Source organism: Protopterus annectens, chromosome 2.part1 (assembly GCF_019279795.1).
Source record: "Protopterus annectens isolate FY-2018-M chromosome 2.part1, PAN1.0, whole genome shotgun sequence".
NCBI lineage: Eukaryota > Metazoa > Chordata > Ceratodontiformes > Protopteridae > Protopterus > Protopterus annectens.
The window spans coordinates 1,180,424,773-1,180,442,628 of record NC_056729.1 but is presented as its reverse complement, the minus strand read 5'-3'; the positions used below and the strand labels follow the sequence as shown (position 1 = coordinate 1,180,442,628).

The 17,856-nt window shown below is 42.2% G+C and overlaps 1 protein-coding gene and 1 pseudogene across 1 annotated transcript in view; both read right to left on the bottom strand.

The window, feature by feature from the left end:
- The window catches only part of KIF13B (kinesin family member 13B), a gene marked incomplete in the record, with an annotated part of 3,953,176 nt that overhangs the window by 2,586,580 nt on the left and 1,348,740 nt on the right, over positions 1-17,856 (bottom strand).
- On the bottom strand, positions 10,025-11,925 carry LOC122794373 (annotated as a pseudogene).

The following is a 17,856-nucleotide window of genomic DNA, read 5'->3' as shown; positions in this document are numbered from 1 at the left end:
GAAAACTACTCATGTACCAACTCTTTTGCTCAATGTTTTCTGGAATTCATAAATTCCAATGCCTTGGATTAACTTATCCACACCCGCACCAGGGGCAGCAATATCCTAGACCCGGTCATTACCAACATGGGTGTCCGGTGTTCCACACCAGAGGACAATTCCTTGTTGGTCAGATCCAAACACAAGCTAATCAACCTAGACATCCACATCCCGTCCCCACCTCCCCATTAGGGAAACAACTGTAAAAAATGTCTCCAAAGCCAACTTCATGCTTCTGTAGACAGAAGTGGCAAACTTCACGACACCCATTCAGACGGACATTAGAGGTACGACTGCTGAATCCTACACAAATGCACTTTATAAGCACTTACACAAGTGCATGGATCGTGCTATCCCTAACAGAACCAAGATGCTATCCTCCAAAAAAAGGAACCCAACCTGGTGGTCTCCCTGCCATAAACAAACTCTACAACAGAAGAAAGAAACTGTTGCAAAAGAGAGTAAAATCCCATGATTGGAGGAACTCCCTGGTCAGCCTCAGTAAGAAGCTGAGATCCCTCAAAATCCACCAAAGCTAGTTACGAAAACGCCACTGATTCTAAAGACAACCACAAAGCATTCTATAGCTATGTCAAGAATCTCAATGGCAACATTCAGATCTGCTCTGAGTTGCAGCACAATGGCAGAAAATATACAGAACCAACTGCTATTGCCAACATCCGGGCAGATAGGTTCAGTGCTAACTTTACTCCCCTCTCACCCCCTAAAGGGCCCATCTCTATACCGGAAGAATGCAACGTTCCTGTAATCACGGCTGCACAGGTAAAACCACACTCTCCAAAGCCAAGAACACAGCATCCATGGGACCTGACAGTACTCCAGGCTGCGTTCTACACGAACTGCAGAATGAACTGGCACCCCACCTAAACACCATGTTCAATCATAGCCTCACCTCAGGCTTTGTGCCCAATGAATGGTGCACAGCGACAGTTATCCCACTCCACAAAGGGGGAGCTACCATGGACCCAGAGAACTACCGCCCCATTAGCCTAACGAGCCTGGTGTGCAAGGCCATGGAATGTATCATCATGGATCTTATACACAAAGGCAATGGTAATCTCCAAACTCTGGTCCCCACCCAGTTCGTGTTTGTAAAAGGCAGATCATGTCTCCTAAACCTGACAGACTTTTTTGAAGCAGTCACCAAAGCCGTAGACAAGGGTAAAATAGTTCACACAGCCTATTTAGATCTCGCCAAGGCTTTTGACACAATCCCCCAATCTAGAATTATAAATAAACTCACTAAAAACAAATTATGTACTCACCATAACGTTCCATCCCAGTAGCTGTACTTCATTTATCTTTAACCTGTGGGAATACGGATCCATATTGGATCCTAGCTGGCAAAGATTACTAGCATCAACTCTGAGCTCTAGACTCCTCCCCTTACCCATAATACACCTCCCTTGCCTTCCATCCCCAGATCTCATTTGCCGCAATTTGTGAAACATCAAGTCTCTAGAGCTCCAGGTAGCAGGGTGTTTTTTGATTAAGTTTTCAAGAATTTTTTGTTAAATTAGCCGTTTTAGATTAGTGTAGGTACCCTTTCTCCCCTCCCATCGCTGTAGCGTTGTGTGTAGGCTTGTAGTAGTTGTTAGTTGGTATAGTTTGTCTGTGGTTCGGTCCAGATTAGGTGGCCGAAAGGTGTGGTATGAATTATAGCCTGGTAATGCAGCGGTGCTCTCTGGAGCCTTGAACCAGGTCTTTGTCACTGCACAGATGTCGAAGTTCTCCATTTTAAGGAGCACCTCGAGTGAATGCATTTTGAGATTTAGATGTCTAGCACTGAGTAGCATTACCCTCAGATTTTGCTTGCTTGTACCTGTTAAGGGGGTGAATTTGTCATTTGAACCTTGCCTAAAAAAGGCACTATAGGTGTGGCAAGAGCCTTAGCCAACAGCCTTAGCAAACATCCAGAATCCCAAGGGCGACAGGTGCAGGCCATCTCTGGCAAAGCATCGTGGTCCGTCGATCATGTCATCCCAGGCAGACAGATACTGGATCCCCTTAGAATGACACCAGAAGCTTGGCCAATTGTTGAAGTCAATCATTTTGTGCTTGTACTGTGGTATCATTCTGGGAGATGGCAGGATGATACTCAGGGCTAGGATCATACCTGCCTGGGCTACAAGATCAGAGAGCTCCTCCATGTCTCTTTTCATGTAGTCCAGGGAGGTACGTCTCAGGTCATTCACACCAACATGGATAATGACAGAGTCATATTTGTACTTGTTGTAGAGTGACCTGAGTGTGTGCGTTATGTGGTGGATCCTGGCACCCGACAGGCAGCTGACAGTAAGTTTCTCCTTGTTTAGCCTGGTGACTGGAACATCAGTGTGCCTGACTGCAGAGTAACCTATGACTAGAGTGTTGGGTACGTCTGTTATGCCTTATGGGCTATGGTTGAGTGGCACATGGGCTATGTGTCATTTGGGTTGTGTTGGGGGGTGGAGGTTGCTTGCGTTTCTGCTTTGAAGGTCTCTGTTGCTTGAACAAACTTTTATTGAGAGCCTCCGAGAATGTAGATGTGTGTTTCATGTTTCTATGCATGTGTTTTGGCGGTGTAGGTTTTGAGGGACTATGTGATGAGTGTGGTGTGGTACAAGTGTTTACCTTCTCCTCGACTGTCTAGTTCAGTCTTGGATGAAGACAGCTTTGCTTCCAGTTTGGCTATATAAGTGCATCTCTCACAGGTTGCAGTGGTCGGTGGTAGGAGGAGAGGGTTGTCTGTGTACATGAGGCAATTGCTGCATTGCCCCAAGATGCCCAGATTCATCAGATAGACAGGAGAAAACACCAGGAGCTGACCCTTAGACATGCCTGGATAGGTGCATATTTATTAAGTACTAAAAACGGTTTTCTTCTAGACAAGTGAGGAAAGTTGAGAGCTGTAGTAATTTGTAGCTTATTTAGTGCTTACGACAAGTTCTGAGCAAGTGCGGAGCTCAAAGAAACAGATTTTAGTACTAAAAAACTTGCTCGTTCTAAGGAAAAATTTGAAGAGCAGAATTTATGGCGCCAGGAATAGTTTAACCCTAGCTAAGTGGCGATGCATAAAGTGTATATATTTTTTTTAATATAACAGTAGCAAATGAGCAAACTGATTTAAACAAATGAACCAACAAAAAGCTAAAAACTGAGCCCCATTCCAGCAGTTTTCGATCAAACAAGTTCTAACTGCACACTCCTGCCCCTAGGATGCAGGAGAACCTTCTCCAAAAAAAGATGGTCTGGATCAGTGCTCAAGTTGTACAAACAAAGCTAGATTCAGCAGGTCTGAATTTAGTCTATGCTACAGCAAACAAGGTGTACTCAATTTCAGAAAGAAACAGTTCAAATAAGTAGGCACAATAAGCCTTTAACCAGAAACTCCCAGCTCAGAAGGGCAGAATATATCCTCTCCTCCCACAAGAGTGCAGACCACACCTTCTTAATGTAAAATAACTGGCCCAAAGCCCAAGTGCTTAAACCATAACTAATACACTTTTAGAATAACAGACACTAAGCCATCAATCAGCAACTCTCAACTTAGGACATAAGCTACCTGTCCTGCCACAACACTGCAGACCACAAACCTTCTTAATATAAAGTAACTGGTCTGAAGCCCAAGTGCTTCAACCAAAGGCTTAGAATAACAGTTGCAATTTAATCAGGCTACTAACAAGCAGTAATAAATGCAGCAGAATAAATGCAATTAAGTACTTTTAAGAACAAGCAGCAAAAGCAAAATAAAGTAATAAGGTAGGAAGAAACACAAATACAGTAAAAGCAGATGAATAAAGTGCAATTTTTATATATAACAATAGAAAACGAGCAAAATGATTTAAACAAATTACCCAATTAACCAGTAAAAAAGCTCAAAACTGAGCCCTGTTCCAGCAGTCTTCAATCAGACAAGTTCTAACTGCACACTCCTGCCACTAGGGTGCAGGGGAACCTTCTCCAGAAGAGATGGCCTAGATTAGTGCCCAAGTTATACAAACAAAACTAGATTCAGGATGCTTGAATCTAGTCTATGCTACAGCAACCAAGGCACGCCAATTTCAGAAACAGTTCAAATAAGCAGTTAACTAGAAATTCTCAGCTCAGAAGGGCAGAATCTAGCCTCTCCTCCCACAAGAGTGCAGACCACAAACCTTCTTAATGAAAAATACCTGGCCTGAAGCCCAAGTGCTCTAACCAAAACTAATACACTTTTAGAACAACAGACACTGAGCCTTCAAATCAGCAATTTCCAACTTAGAAGGATGTAAGCTACCTGCCCTGTCACAGAAGTGCAGACCACAAACCTTCTTAATAGAAAACAACTGGTCTGGAGCCCAAGTGCTTAAACCAAAAGGCTTAGAGTAACAGTTACGATTTAATCAGGGTACTACCAAGCAGTAATAAATGGAGCAGAATAAATACAATTGAGTAATTTTAAGAAGAGGCAAAAGCAAAATAAATTGCAATTTTTTTTGTTAGTAAAGTGCAAAGAGAGAGGAAGAAAGAGCAGAAGAAAAATTCAAGGTTAAAAACGTAAGTGGGTTGGCCTTCTCAAATGTTCTCTCTGTATTAAGTAGAGTGAACACCAGACTGGGAGGGTGTCCCAGATCAAATTTACGGTAGGGGCGGGCAACTGCAAAACCACCAACTATAACACCATCACAAGAATGGGGGGGGGGGGCAGTTTCAGGACAGATGAGAAACGGAAAACAATGCCAGAAAATATATAAAATAAATCAGTCAGGCAAAATTAAGACAATGCAGAACTCAGAAAGGTTCAAATCCCAGAAATATAGTTATCAATCAGCGATATACTTCCAGATTGTTTGAGAATCACACTGCAGCCAGAACACCAGGAGTTTCCAACAGTGTATGCAGGAATTTACAAAATATTTTTAAATCAGCAAGCCTTGAAGCAATCAGATAACACAAAAGCTGTTAGATCAGTTTTATAAACTTTGCCACAGGAATAAGGGAGAAGCAGTTTCAGGACAGATGAGAAACAGAAAACAATGCAGTTTCAGGATGGATGAGAAACAGAAAACAATGTCAGAAAATATATAAAATAATTCAGTCAGGCAAAATTAAGACAATGCAGAATTTTGAAAGGTTAAAATGCCAAGAAATATACTTCTCAATCAGCGATACATTTCCAGATTGTTTGAGAATCACACTGCAGCCAGAATACCAGGAGTTTCCAACAGGGATAGGGCTTTGAGGTGGTCTGTGTACAGCATGTTCTTAACACCTTACACTCTTTTTGAAAAGAACCTCTGTGGATGCTCCAGTTTTTGCATATGCCTAGTCAGCTACATACCAAAGGGGGACAATGTGCTCAATGGTTGGTCTGATGAGGGCAGAGAACAGCAGAACAATGACATTCTTGGACCTAGATGCCATAACCTTGCTTAAAAATTGTACTACACAGAAGGATTTCTTTACTACCTGAGACACATGATGGTCAAAGGCCAGGTTATTGTCTACAAGTGTTCCTAAATCTCTAACCACTGGACTGACTTGTTAGGCCTGTATTAACAATATGGTAGTTTTCAGAGGCAGCAGTCTTCCAAACACTATTATGCATTTTTTTTGCACAGAGTTTTAGACCGTGGCTCTGGCACATGATCTAGGTCAGGCCTTCTTAGAGCATGGCATTTTTGTCCTTGGGGGATTCTGACTGCACCTTGGTTTCTCCTGTGTTTGTGAATACCAGGTCAAGGATACTAGCTCCCCTAGTGGGCATACAGATTAGATGGCTCATGCTGCTTGTGTTTTTTAAACTCCAGGAATCTCTGGGCCTGCATGTCTGGGGTCATATATGATTCCTAGTTTAGTTTATAGTGAGGTAGTTAAAGTTGCTCATAAATATGGTACTGGGTTGAATGGGGAGTGTCTCCAGTACATTTAAGTATATGTTACTGGTTTCCTGGGTCACACAAAAGGTTCTCCAGCTTACAAGGGTATCGTATTGGGCAATGCCTGTGGTAATTTGGAGGTGGAAAAGCTCAAGCATGCCATACTGTTTGACCAGCATTGGATGGGTTTCTTTTTGATGTAAATTATGACACTCCTACCTTTTGTGACTTCCTGTGCAGTAGATGGTTTAAGTGGGTGTACTGCCATGGTGCTCATTACAGCTATAAACCTTGTCTCAGTAACTGCACAGACATCTACTTTCACTAAGGTGACAACAGCTTGCAATGAGTTAAGTTTCTTGTTTGGGTTCCTATTACCTGATCCAACATTTACGTTAGTGAATGCCTAAATATCGATCTGGCAGTAGTGAAAGCAAAAAAACGTGAACGGCCGATTTAATGCAGGGAAAGAATTCCCTTGGCTATTATGCGGATTTTGCCCCTTTCCCCAAACTAGATTGATCTCGGCGTTGGTATATTTAGTTGGGGGGGGGTCATAGCCCCCCACTTCATTTTTAATTTTTTTTTTGCGGCCGAGGGAATTCATTCCCTACGTTAAATCGGCCATTCGCTGATTTAATTTTTCAATATTACCAGTTCAACGTTTAGGTATTCGTTAACCTAAACTTTCGATCGGGTAATACAGATGCTTGTTTCGATCCCTGGCATTGAGCAGGAACTCCTTCTGATCGTCTTGGGGTGCTTTCGCTTTGTCAGAAGCTGTATCAGATTGGCAATGGCTAAAAAGGCAGTAAGGGGGTGGGGACAAGGTTTTAGTCAATATCTGAAAGCATAGAGTGGGACAGGAGCAGACCATTCTTGACAAAGCAGTGTGGTGTGTCAAACATGCCCTGAAATATTGTACACCCTTTGAATGACACCAGTAATAATTTGCTTAAAGTAAATCATCTTCTGTTTGTGTTATGGCATCATCCTTGGAGGAAGCAGAATGCTGCTCAGTGCTAAGCTCATAGCAGCTTAGAACACAGACAGCTCTATCATCTCTCTCTTCATGTGATCCAGGGAGGTACATCTCAAGTAATTTACACCCACATGGACTAAGACTCGTACTGACACATGTGGTTCAATGACCAGAGTGTGTTTCATCTGGTAGATCCTGGCTCCGATACACAACTGACTGTGACTCTCTCCTTATCCTGTGTGTGCCTCACAGTAGTCTCTCCAATGACTAAAACATCTGATATGTGGTCGTTTCCTTATAGTCTTAAGATAAGACACCGTGAAATGCAGGTGTGTGTGTCATGGCGAGTGCTTTTGAAGTTGCTGAGGATACTCATTTCCCATATACCCACTGTCAGATGAGTATTGCCTTTCAGCATGTGAGGTACAATTGTAAGACCCCACACTTGTTTAGATACCACATAACAGAACAAGCATCATGAAATAGTGAAGAATGGCTCTAGAAAACACCTCTGCTTCCTGGAATGACCAGGAAAAATATGCCTAGCACCATGCCTCCTCCTCAGGGAGTGCAACCAAGGAAGTAACTACTAAAGGGATGCTGCTAGGGATTCACTCTAAAGGAAATCAGGAACTAGTCATGCAAACAGTGGGACAGATCACCTGCAAGGCTTCAGCAACCATGGCCAAATTCCTTGGTGAACAGTCTGGGTGATGAAAAAAGCTATATGGCAATGCTCAACAGTGAAAACATAGTTCACCCATAAAAAAATTAGGGAATTTCTTGTGTGAAGCCCAAACAATGTACCACAAAATATCAAATGTTTCCAGTCAAACCACCCATCAATCTTATGGTGGTACAGCCATTGACACTCTGGAAAGTCACCAGCTGGAACAATATTTTCTTTATGTGGGCCTTCCAATATGGCTGAATACTTCTCAATAGCTTAATTTCAACTCTCCACTTAGGAAAACAGAACATGGGAAAAAAAAGGACCACTGAAATTGTCAGTTTGGGTAAAATTTAGTAAGTATACTGCCTGAATTCTAGCTAATAAGAAATTTGGAGAACATGAAGGAAAATCAACCAGAAAAGGTAGAAAAAAAAACATTGGCTTAGAAGCACCCTGCAGCTGTTCTGCAAAATGCAGTTCAAGCTTTAACTTTGTTTCAAGGGATGCTTTCCATTAATTTAGAGTAAAAAATAAATCAAATGTACTCAGAAGTGATTAAAATTAATAGGTCTCCCAAATATGCAACAAAGTCTACAAGAGTAAGGATCTTTGCTTGGAAGTGTCGACCCAAAGTAGATTCCAGGTAGACGTCAAAGGTTGGAGGTGTAATAGGAAAGAAAGGTAACTGGGAACATATTTTCTGGGAGTGTAATGAGTTGGTAGACTTTAAAGATTCCCTGCAGACTGCTCTATCAGATACACTGGATGAGCAGATTGGTGTAACTAAGAAAATGTTTTTTTTTGTGCTGTGACAGAATCAGAATTTGGGTGGCCACGGTGGTGCAGCGGTTAGCATTGTTGCCTCACAGCAAGAGGCTCTTCGTTTCAGTTTGCATTGGGGGTGCCTTTTATGCGTAGTCTGCATGTCCTCCTTGAGGTCACGTGGGTTTCCTCAGGGTGCTCTGGTTTCCTCCCACATTCCAAAGACATGCAGTAGGTGGACGACTGGACACACTAAATTGGCCATAGGTGAGAGTGTGCAAAAGTGAGTGGTGGGAATGAATTACTGTGGCAGGGCTACCCACCAGGTGGTGTAAACCTTGGCTTGAGATGATAGTCACTGCGGAACTGATACCCGCCGACCCCATGGGCAAAATGGGAAAGGGAATTGAGGGTGGACGGATACAGAATCAGAATTGCCTAGACAGAGTAGGGCCTTGCTGAGACTAATTACAGTGGCTGCCAAAAAAGCAGTTACTAGAAAATGGAAATCAAAAGTCTAAACCAACTTTAGTAGCAGCAATAAATATAGTAAATGAGATGGGTCTATATTATAGCATCAAAGTTTCAAAACTTCGAATGCTATAATATCAACCCTTTTCGGTCGAAAACTCAAAATAGCGAAGCCCAGGAACTTCGAAATCTTACCTAGGGTAAGATTTTGGTTGTCCGTTCCATGGCTTCATTATTTACTCTACTGTGGTGGGAAGGTTACAGACCGGGTTAAGGTAAGTATGCGAATGGAGGTTACAGACCAGGTTAAGGTAAGTGTGGGAACGGATCGGGGTAAGGTGAGTGTGCGATAGTTAGGGACATTAGGGTTAGGGAGCGGGTAAGGTGAATGTGCGATAGGGACTTTAGGGTTAGGGAGCGGGTAAGGTGAGTGCGTGGTAGTTAGGGACTTTAGGGTTAGGGTTGAATTAAGGTAAGTGGATAGGTAGTAGTGTAGGGTTAGAATTATGGTTTTGTTCGGTGTATGTGTGTGGTTTACTTATTTTGGTATGCTTGTGTTGTGTGTATGTGTTTCAGAACAGCAAATTTTTTTCCCTGGGAAAATAATTTGCTGTTCTGGGTGTTCGATATTTTGTGGTTTAGATATTATACATAAGATGAAATAGTGTTCGCTATTTATATCGTACGATAGGGTAATATAAACGCAATGAGATAAAAACTGAAGCTGGGATCTTTAGAAAAGGATAGGATCAAGTTACATAAAAAATGTGAATTGTAGGTACAATACATGAAGAGAAGGAACAAGATCTAAAAGGAGGCAGGATTTGAATGAGCTATGAAATGTCTGACTGACAATGACTGGATAGATTACAAGTGATGTATAATGTTTGCAACTACAATTATGTATGTCAACATGCTTTGCAATGTATAATGTTTGCAACTAAAATTATGCCAATATGGTTTGTTTTCATTTATATAAATGTATGATTGTTTATCTCGTACACGATAACTTTATAAAGATGTTTCTTGTTTAAAAAAAAAATCCTGCACTTTATGTCTGTAAGGTAAAGACCTTAACCATTATGCTAACCTCCTTATTTAAATATAACCAAGACAACAATTACCAAAGACATGCTACAAAGATCAAAACTTAAAATACTTGTAGAACCAATCCTGGCCCTAGTGACTTTAAAAACTTACAGCCTTCGTTCTTAGTTCGCAAAATACCACCAACCCCTCCCTTGCACTATTAGTAGAATCAGCAACTTGTTTTTGTCATTTACTTCTTATCTGTGTGGTTCCCATGTTCTTATAAAACACATGCAGAAAAATATTAGGATGCTATGAGAACAGAATTATTATCCGCATTTTATACTGGCTTATGTGCATCAGTGGCCTTGTATGACTTAATAGTTCACACAATGGCACAAACCCATGTAAAAAGTCATGAAGCCTATGGTCTTCATGATGTTTTCTCAGCAGTCCTTGTGCAATACATATCTTGCAAATGTCTGAAAAAGGCTGTGCAGCTAGTCCCACCATTCCTCAGGACTTTTGTTTTTCCTTCCTACATGCAGACACCTAGCCAGCTTACAATGGCATCATCCTTCAGATCTTCCAAAGGCATTTTTTTAAATAGGGGATGCTCTATAAAAATGCTTCACTAGCCACTCATGAACTTCTTCCACTTCTGTGATCATGTACTTCAAGCCTCCAAACCAAAGAACACAACCATATTCGTCCGGTAACTGTGAGCTTATAATTCTCCATTTGTGTTTGGTCTTCTTAAAATGTTGATCAGGAAACAGGAAAAACATCTTGATTAACTGTCCTTTCTTAAAGAAGCTTGGCAGCTCGGATACAACAAATGTTCTTGTACTTTCCTGGATGCACTTCTCAAAGTGACTAGATACGATTCCCTAACAATCTGAAACTTTTACTCTGACTTCCAGTTCAACCATCAGTGGCTTCGGTAACAAAGGAGAGAGCTCAACTAGTAATCCTCCATATCCACAGCCAGTGTCAGAAACTCTACCGGCACACCATGGTCATCTTCTGTAGACAGGTCTTTGACATCGTAATGGTTATCTGCCATTCTTGGCATAAAGAACTCTTGGTAGTACTTGGACCAACCCATGTTTTCTGGTTTTGTCAAAAAGTCAAGGCAAAGAAAGGGAAGACTGAACAATATGGTGGCACCTTGTATGGCTGCAGTTAATCTGACTCCTGAAGTGTTTCTTTTTGTGTTTTGTGTGATTTATTGATGGTTGCCCATTTGGAAGTCTGTCTTTGAATGGAGGTTGGGTGGCGATTGTTTGGCAGTGGTAGTGTTTACTTATTTATTTTTTTTTTATTTTATTAGGGAATTTACCTTTTGAAGACCACTGGACTGTTTTCGGGGATTGTGGGACGACAGCGGCCGTTTGGCCCTTCGAGTGGCGGTTGGGCAGTGTGCAGATGGATGAAACCCAACTGCAGATTTCTAAGTTGTGCTGGGTCAGAGAGAACTGTTTTGGAACTCGAGGTGTTGGAAGGATGAAACCAACGGTAGTGTGGATAGAGAGGATTGCTGTGGTCACTGTAATCATTCAGGCCTTAAAGTGGTGGCATCAACACAGAATGCAGGTAGTGTAGACCTAATTGTGTCTGATTTTCTTTTGATGCAAGTCCAGAGGTGGTTCTGTTGGGTCAGAGAGAACAGCCTAGGACTTGGGGTATCGCTGGAGCTGTGGATGAAGCTAGCGATGGTGTGGATGGTGAGGACTGCTGCTGCCACTGCAATTCTCCACTGTGATGGGTTACGAGCATGGTTATTCCATCTTCGGTGCCTTCCAATGACTTCGACTCTGTTGCTGTTGATGATGTAAAGCTTTTTTTTTTTTTTGCACAAGCTTAGTGAAATGTAATTTCATTCAACCAGTTGTGCACTGTTGCTGTATGGTCTGAATGACAATAAAATTTTACTTGACTTGAAAGTCGAAAGTATGGTCAGCCATTGGATTTGAATGAGCACACTGCCTATAGAATCATTTCTGTGGCAAAGTAACAGCCATAATATAATTTTGTTCTAAAAGTAAGAACAACAATAACATCTAAAACAAGGGATCTCAAAAACTAAAATACAAGAATCCCTCTAGCAAAATTACACTGAACATCTAAGAAAGGATTTATTAATTGAAAGGCCACACCGAGAGTATGCTTCAAACCAAGCCATGAGAAAGCAGCCAAAACCTGTATTAGTAAAGATGCAATCATACTGGCAGATAAAGTTGATCCTGGCAAAACTATGGCAAATGGGTAAATTATTAAAAACTGGAAACAGTAATGTGTTTGTGGAAAATTATTATTCACTGTACACAAATCAAAGAGAAGCAAACTTATCCCAGCAATCAGAGAATGTCAAGGGGCAGACGTGAGATTCAAGCTGCTGTATCCAACTGTCTTCAGAGTATTTATTTTTTCCTGGAGCAGACATTTTTGATGCTTAACAGGCTAAGGAAAAAATAAAAACTTTTGCCCAACAAAAAGTGAGCCAGCAAGCAGAAGGGGATTCTGCTTTTCATTCTTCTACAATAAAGCTCATAGAGAAACTTTGCAACTGAAAACTTTTCCAACGTTTCAAATTAAAATGTTTAAGTAATAGAACAAAATAACAGGAGTTACTACAAGAAACAGGAGCGCCTTGGACGTGAACCAGAATCTGATGTTGGGAGATGAAGATCAGGAAGACCAGCAACACTAGTGAATAAATGGGATACTAATAAAAGCATCAATCACATTTGTGAAACACAGCTTTGCAAGAAATAAGAGGCTAAGAAAAGACTGAACTTTTGCTGTCTTAGTTAAACATGTTGGTGGACAGTAAAGCATGTATCCCCACATTAAGTAATGTTTAGAATGACATTAAAGGGAAACAACTGTAACTGCAAATAAAACATTCTGTTCTCATTCATTTTTATATAAAACATTTAATGATATAAACTTCATGTTACATTGTAAAGTCTGCTGTGGGGCGCAGTCAAGAGTAATTTAAATGTAGGGTTTTTTTCAGTGTCTGCTATATATACATATTATATCTATATGGGTTTATGTTTCTTGATCAAAATTTCACTATCTCGAACAAGAAACATCGAAACCCATTAAAGCAAAAGTGCACTATATCGAAAGTGCACTTTCACAAAAGCTGGTTCTCCAAACCAAAAAAAAGCAAACACACAACAGTATTTTGCAAGAGGGCAAGCCCCCTGCACCCCCAAGTGGGGGGCTGTGGCAACCACACCCCCCCCGACTTAAATATACTAACTCCGAGATTGCACTACAGTGGGGAAAAGGATATATTTCCTTATCCCCACTGTAATGTGCTTCAGAGAACCAGCTTTAGGGAAAGCGCACTTTCGATTTAGTGCACTTTCGCTTAAATGAGTTTGATCTTCTGGTTGTCAAGAAAGTGTGTTTTCAGCAATCAGAAGTAGACCCATATATATATATATATATATATATATATATATATACACACATATATATATATATATATATATATATATGTATATGTATATATGTATATATATAAAATAATGAATCCAGCTTGACTCCTGAAATAAACAAACACGCCTTCTTAGTTATAAGATATACAGGCTTCCACTGTAACAACATAAAGGAAGTTTGGAAAAAAGCAAGTTTAAGTCAAAATAATGGCATTTTGGGCTGCTGGTGGGGGAGTTGGGTGTAAAATTGTAGTGATTATATTATACATAACATGTAAAATTAAGATAATTTCCCTTGCTTTACAAGGATGGATTTCAGGATTAATGTCCTTGGTTCAAGCTGTAAATAAGGTTTTATAGCAAACAGGCTTCAAAAATAAGACAAAATGATGAAAGTTGTGAACGATGTTGTGTTTTGTACTTGCAAAGATACTAGCTTATTTTTTTTTTCCATTAGCAAATACTCCCAGTGAGAAACAATAAGTTTGCAGCTGAAGGCAGTTAGCCAGGGGTATTATGTTATGTGGGAAATTTACACAGATTTTCATACATCTAAGTTGTTAGCTGTTTTTTTTCCTCATTACTGTCTACTTTTACACGGAGAAGAGCTATCTACAAGATGCAAGCAATTAATCTCAAGAGGTCTTGGCATGCTTTTCTGAAGGGAAATGGAAAATCTAAACCTACAAGCAAGCAGTTCAGTGAAAAAAATAAGTTATGTACTTACCATAAAATACAGTTGTGTACACTTACCATAAATGTAGATGTTAGAGTGTATTCACTGTTGCAGTCATCACATTTGGGTTATCCCTGCCAGGGTAGCCCTCGGCCAGCCCGAATACCAGAGGCTTAGTATTTATGCATCGGTTGCTGTCGCTTGAGGACTGACGTCAGGTTGTCAGTAGTATAACGTAAGGCAGCCGATGCCATTACATCAGTTTTTCTTGCCCTAACCTGTCAGGAGCTCCTAAAGTAGGAACCAGGTTCTGGTGGAAGAACCCCAGCAATGGAAAATAAATACCAATATGTCCCTTGTAAGGAAGAATGAGAATAAAGGGGGGTGGAGGGAGGGAAACCAGGACTGCAACAGTGAATACACTCGAACATCTACATGTATGGTAAGTGTACACAACTGTACTATGTTCTTTGTGTTTCACTGTTGCAGTCATCACATTTGGGTAGATTCCCAAACCTGAGGAAATGGGTGGAGGTGGTCAAGGGAACTAGGGGATGGCTAGGATACCCTGCAAGACTACAGAGGCAAACCCTGCCCTGGATTTGGAGAAGACAGGCAGGTGGTAATGACTGGTAAAAGTGTGAACAGATGTCCAGGTGGCAGCCTCAGGGATGTCCCTGGTGGGGACTCCTCTCAGGAAAGCTGCAGAGGTGGAGGCTGCTCTGGTGAATTGTGTCCTGACCCCATTGGGGGAAGGCTTTCTATGTTTTTTTGTAGCAGTAACTGATGCAGTGTGCTATCCATTTGGAAATGGTTTGCTTGGAGATGGCTTTGCCTTCTGTCCCTGTAGCAAAGCTAACCAGCAATTGATCAGACTTTTGGAAGGATTTAGTCCTGTCCAAATAGAATCTGAGGTGTCTGGGCACATTTAGAGAGTGAAGAATACTTTCCCCCCTTGTTCTGAGGATTAGGAAAGAAGGTGGGCAGATGAATGGATTGGTTGAGAGCCACGCTGGACACCAGCTTGGGCATGAAGGATGGGTTAGTTCTGAGGGATATCCTGTCTGCATGAAAGATGATGAAGGGTTCCACAGCCATGAGTGCTTGCAGCAAAGAGACTCTTCTGACTGAAGTAATGGCCAGAAGGAAAGCTGTCTTCCAGGAGAGAAATTTTAGCTCTGCAGAAGAAGCTGGTTTGAAAGGGGGCAGGATGAGCTTTTCCAAGACAAAGTTAAGGTACCAAGCTGGCGTTGGTGCCCTTCTGGGGTCCTCAAGTTGCAAGCTCCTCTGAGGAACTGTTTGAATAAAGGGTGTGAGAAAAGAGGCTGCTCAGAGGGAAATGAGCAGAAATAGCAGAGGCATGAATTTTTATAGAGGAAAAAGAGAGACCACTGTGTAGTTGATCAGCTAAGTAATCCAGGATGAGAAAGATGGAGGGCTGTGCTGTATTGGTTCCCTTAGCCTGGATCTATGTGCATAAGACTTTCTGGTGCTAGGATGCCTGGTCTGACGGATAACATCCAGAACCTGTTTACTTAGAATGGCAGATTGGTTTGGGGTTAGGTAATAAGTCAAGCTGCCAAACTGAGTGACTGCAATTTGGGATACATGAATTCCCCTTCCTTCTGGGTCAGGAGGTTTGGAATCTGAGGAAGATGCAATGGAGGCAGTGGGGACAGGCTGCGCAGCAAGGGGTTGTTGGGGCCGGTTTGGAGCTGTAAGAATGGTCCTTGGTTTTTCCTCCCTTACTTTGAGCAGTACCCTGGGGATGAGAGGTAGGGGAGGAAAGGCATAGACCGACAGACTGACCCAGGGGAAAGACAGGGCATCCATTTTCCAAGTCATGCTCCCTGGTGCAGAATTTTCTGAGCTGATGGTGTGGGAGGCAAAGAGGTCGACCTTTGAGGTTCCCCATTTCTGAGTTATTAGGGTGAAGGTACTTCTGTTGAATTGCCACTTGCGTGGGTCCAGAAGGTTTCTGCTTAATTGGTCTGCCAAAGAGTTGAGCAAGCCTGGTAGGAATTGTGCTAACAGGTGTAGTTGCATGGAAGAGGCTGTGAGCCAAAGGAACATGGCCAGCCTGCACAGAGGGTAGGAGCGAGCCCCTCCCTGCTTGTTGATGTTCCACATCACAGTGTTATCTGTTTTGATCAGGAGAACCCCTGAAGAGAGAAGGGGTTTGAAAGCTATCAAGTCGTGTTGCACAGCCATCATATTTTTGTTTGATGTGAAGAGGGATTTCCGGAGGGCTCCATTGGCCTTGTATGCAGCTGCCGTTCAGGTGTGCACCCCAAACATAGTCTGATGCATCTGTGGTGAGGGTCTGGCCAGCGGAGGGTGGGGAGAAGGGCAGTCCCTTGTTGTGGGAACATGCTGTTGCCCAACAAAGAAATTCCTTTTTGAGGCAAGGAATTATAGGTAGAACAGTTTCCAGGTGTTGAGAGTGTTGACACCAAAGGCTCTTTAGGTACCACTGAAGTTTGCTCATGTGCAGTCTGGCACATGGAATATGTAGTATACAAGATGCCATGAACTCCAGAGCTTGCAGGATCTTCATTGCAGATAGCTGGGGCCTGGTGGCTAGTTGAGAGAATTAGGTTATCAGGAAAATTTGTTTCTCTGGTGTATGGAATGCCATCTGGGATGCTGTGCCCAGACTTGCTCCCAGGAAGATTATCCTTTGGGTGGGCACCTGTTTGGATTTCTTTTCATTGACTGTGTATCCTAGGGAGGTTAGTAGTGTGTCTTTACAAAGGCCAGGTGCTTGAGCAGCTTTTCCTGGCTATCTGCCTGAATAAAGCAGTAGTTAAAGTATGGGTAGATTTGAATATTTCTTTGTCTGCAAAATGCAATGGCCGGAGCCAGACATTTTGTAAAAACTCTGGGAGCAGTAGATAAGCCAAAGGGAAGCGCAGAGAATTGAAAGTGTTGATATCCTGCCCTGAAGAGATATTTTCTGCACGATTCCTCAATAGGAATGTGGAGGTAGGCCTCTCTTTCATCTAAGGTGGCTAGCCAAGCGTCCTTAGAGAGCATGGGTAGCAGCTGCTGGAGAGTGAGCATTATGAATTTTAAGATCACCAGGAAGGTGTTTAGAATTGATAGATCGAGGATGGGGCACCAGAAAAAGTCTGGAGTAGAAGCCTTGGCCTATCTGTTCTGCAGGAACGTGCTCTACTGCTCTCATAGAGAGAAGGGAAAGGATTTGCTTTTGAGCCTCTGCCCACTGATTTGGTGGCAGATCTGGGAACCCATTTGTGGTTGGAAGGGTATGGAAGGAAAATTTGTATCCTTGAGCGACAATGTTCAGAACCCATTGTTCCTTGGTTATGGTGGCCCAGGTGCTTGAGTGAAATTAGAGTTTTCCTCCTAGGGTAAATGAAGGGGGGGGGAGGGAGTAGGTGAGTCATTGTGAGTTCTTACCATAAGGGGGTGGGGGCTTAGAACTCCCTGGTTTTGAAGTGGAAGTAGTCCACTGCTTAGATCTCTGCATTCCCTGGGGTTGCTGTCTGGGTGGTCTGTTTCCATGGAGCCTAGGCTGGGCTGGTTTACTGGGAGCAGGAAAGGACCAGTGCTTGGAGGGACAATGCCTGCTGAACCTAGGGGGCTGGACTTGTAAGAAATCCTTAACTGTTTGCACAGATTTTGCTTTTTCTTCCATCTTTTTTAAGACCTCTTCTGCCTTAGTGCCAAATAAGTTATGCTTGTGCAAGGGGGCATCCAACAATCTAGATTTGACATGGTCTGGCAGGGGTTGTTCCTTAAGCCATGCATGTCTTCTAATGACAGATCCAGTAACTGCTGCCCTGAAAGAAGCTTCTAGGACATCAAAACCACAGTGCAAAATGTGCTTAGTTACTTGGCTTGCAGAATGCATTAAGTCTTGTAAATCTTTAGATTCTGTCCAA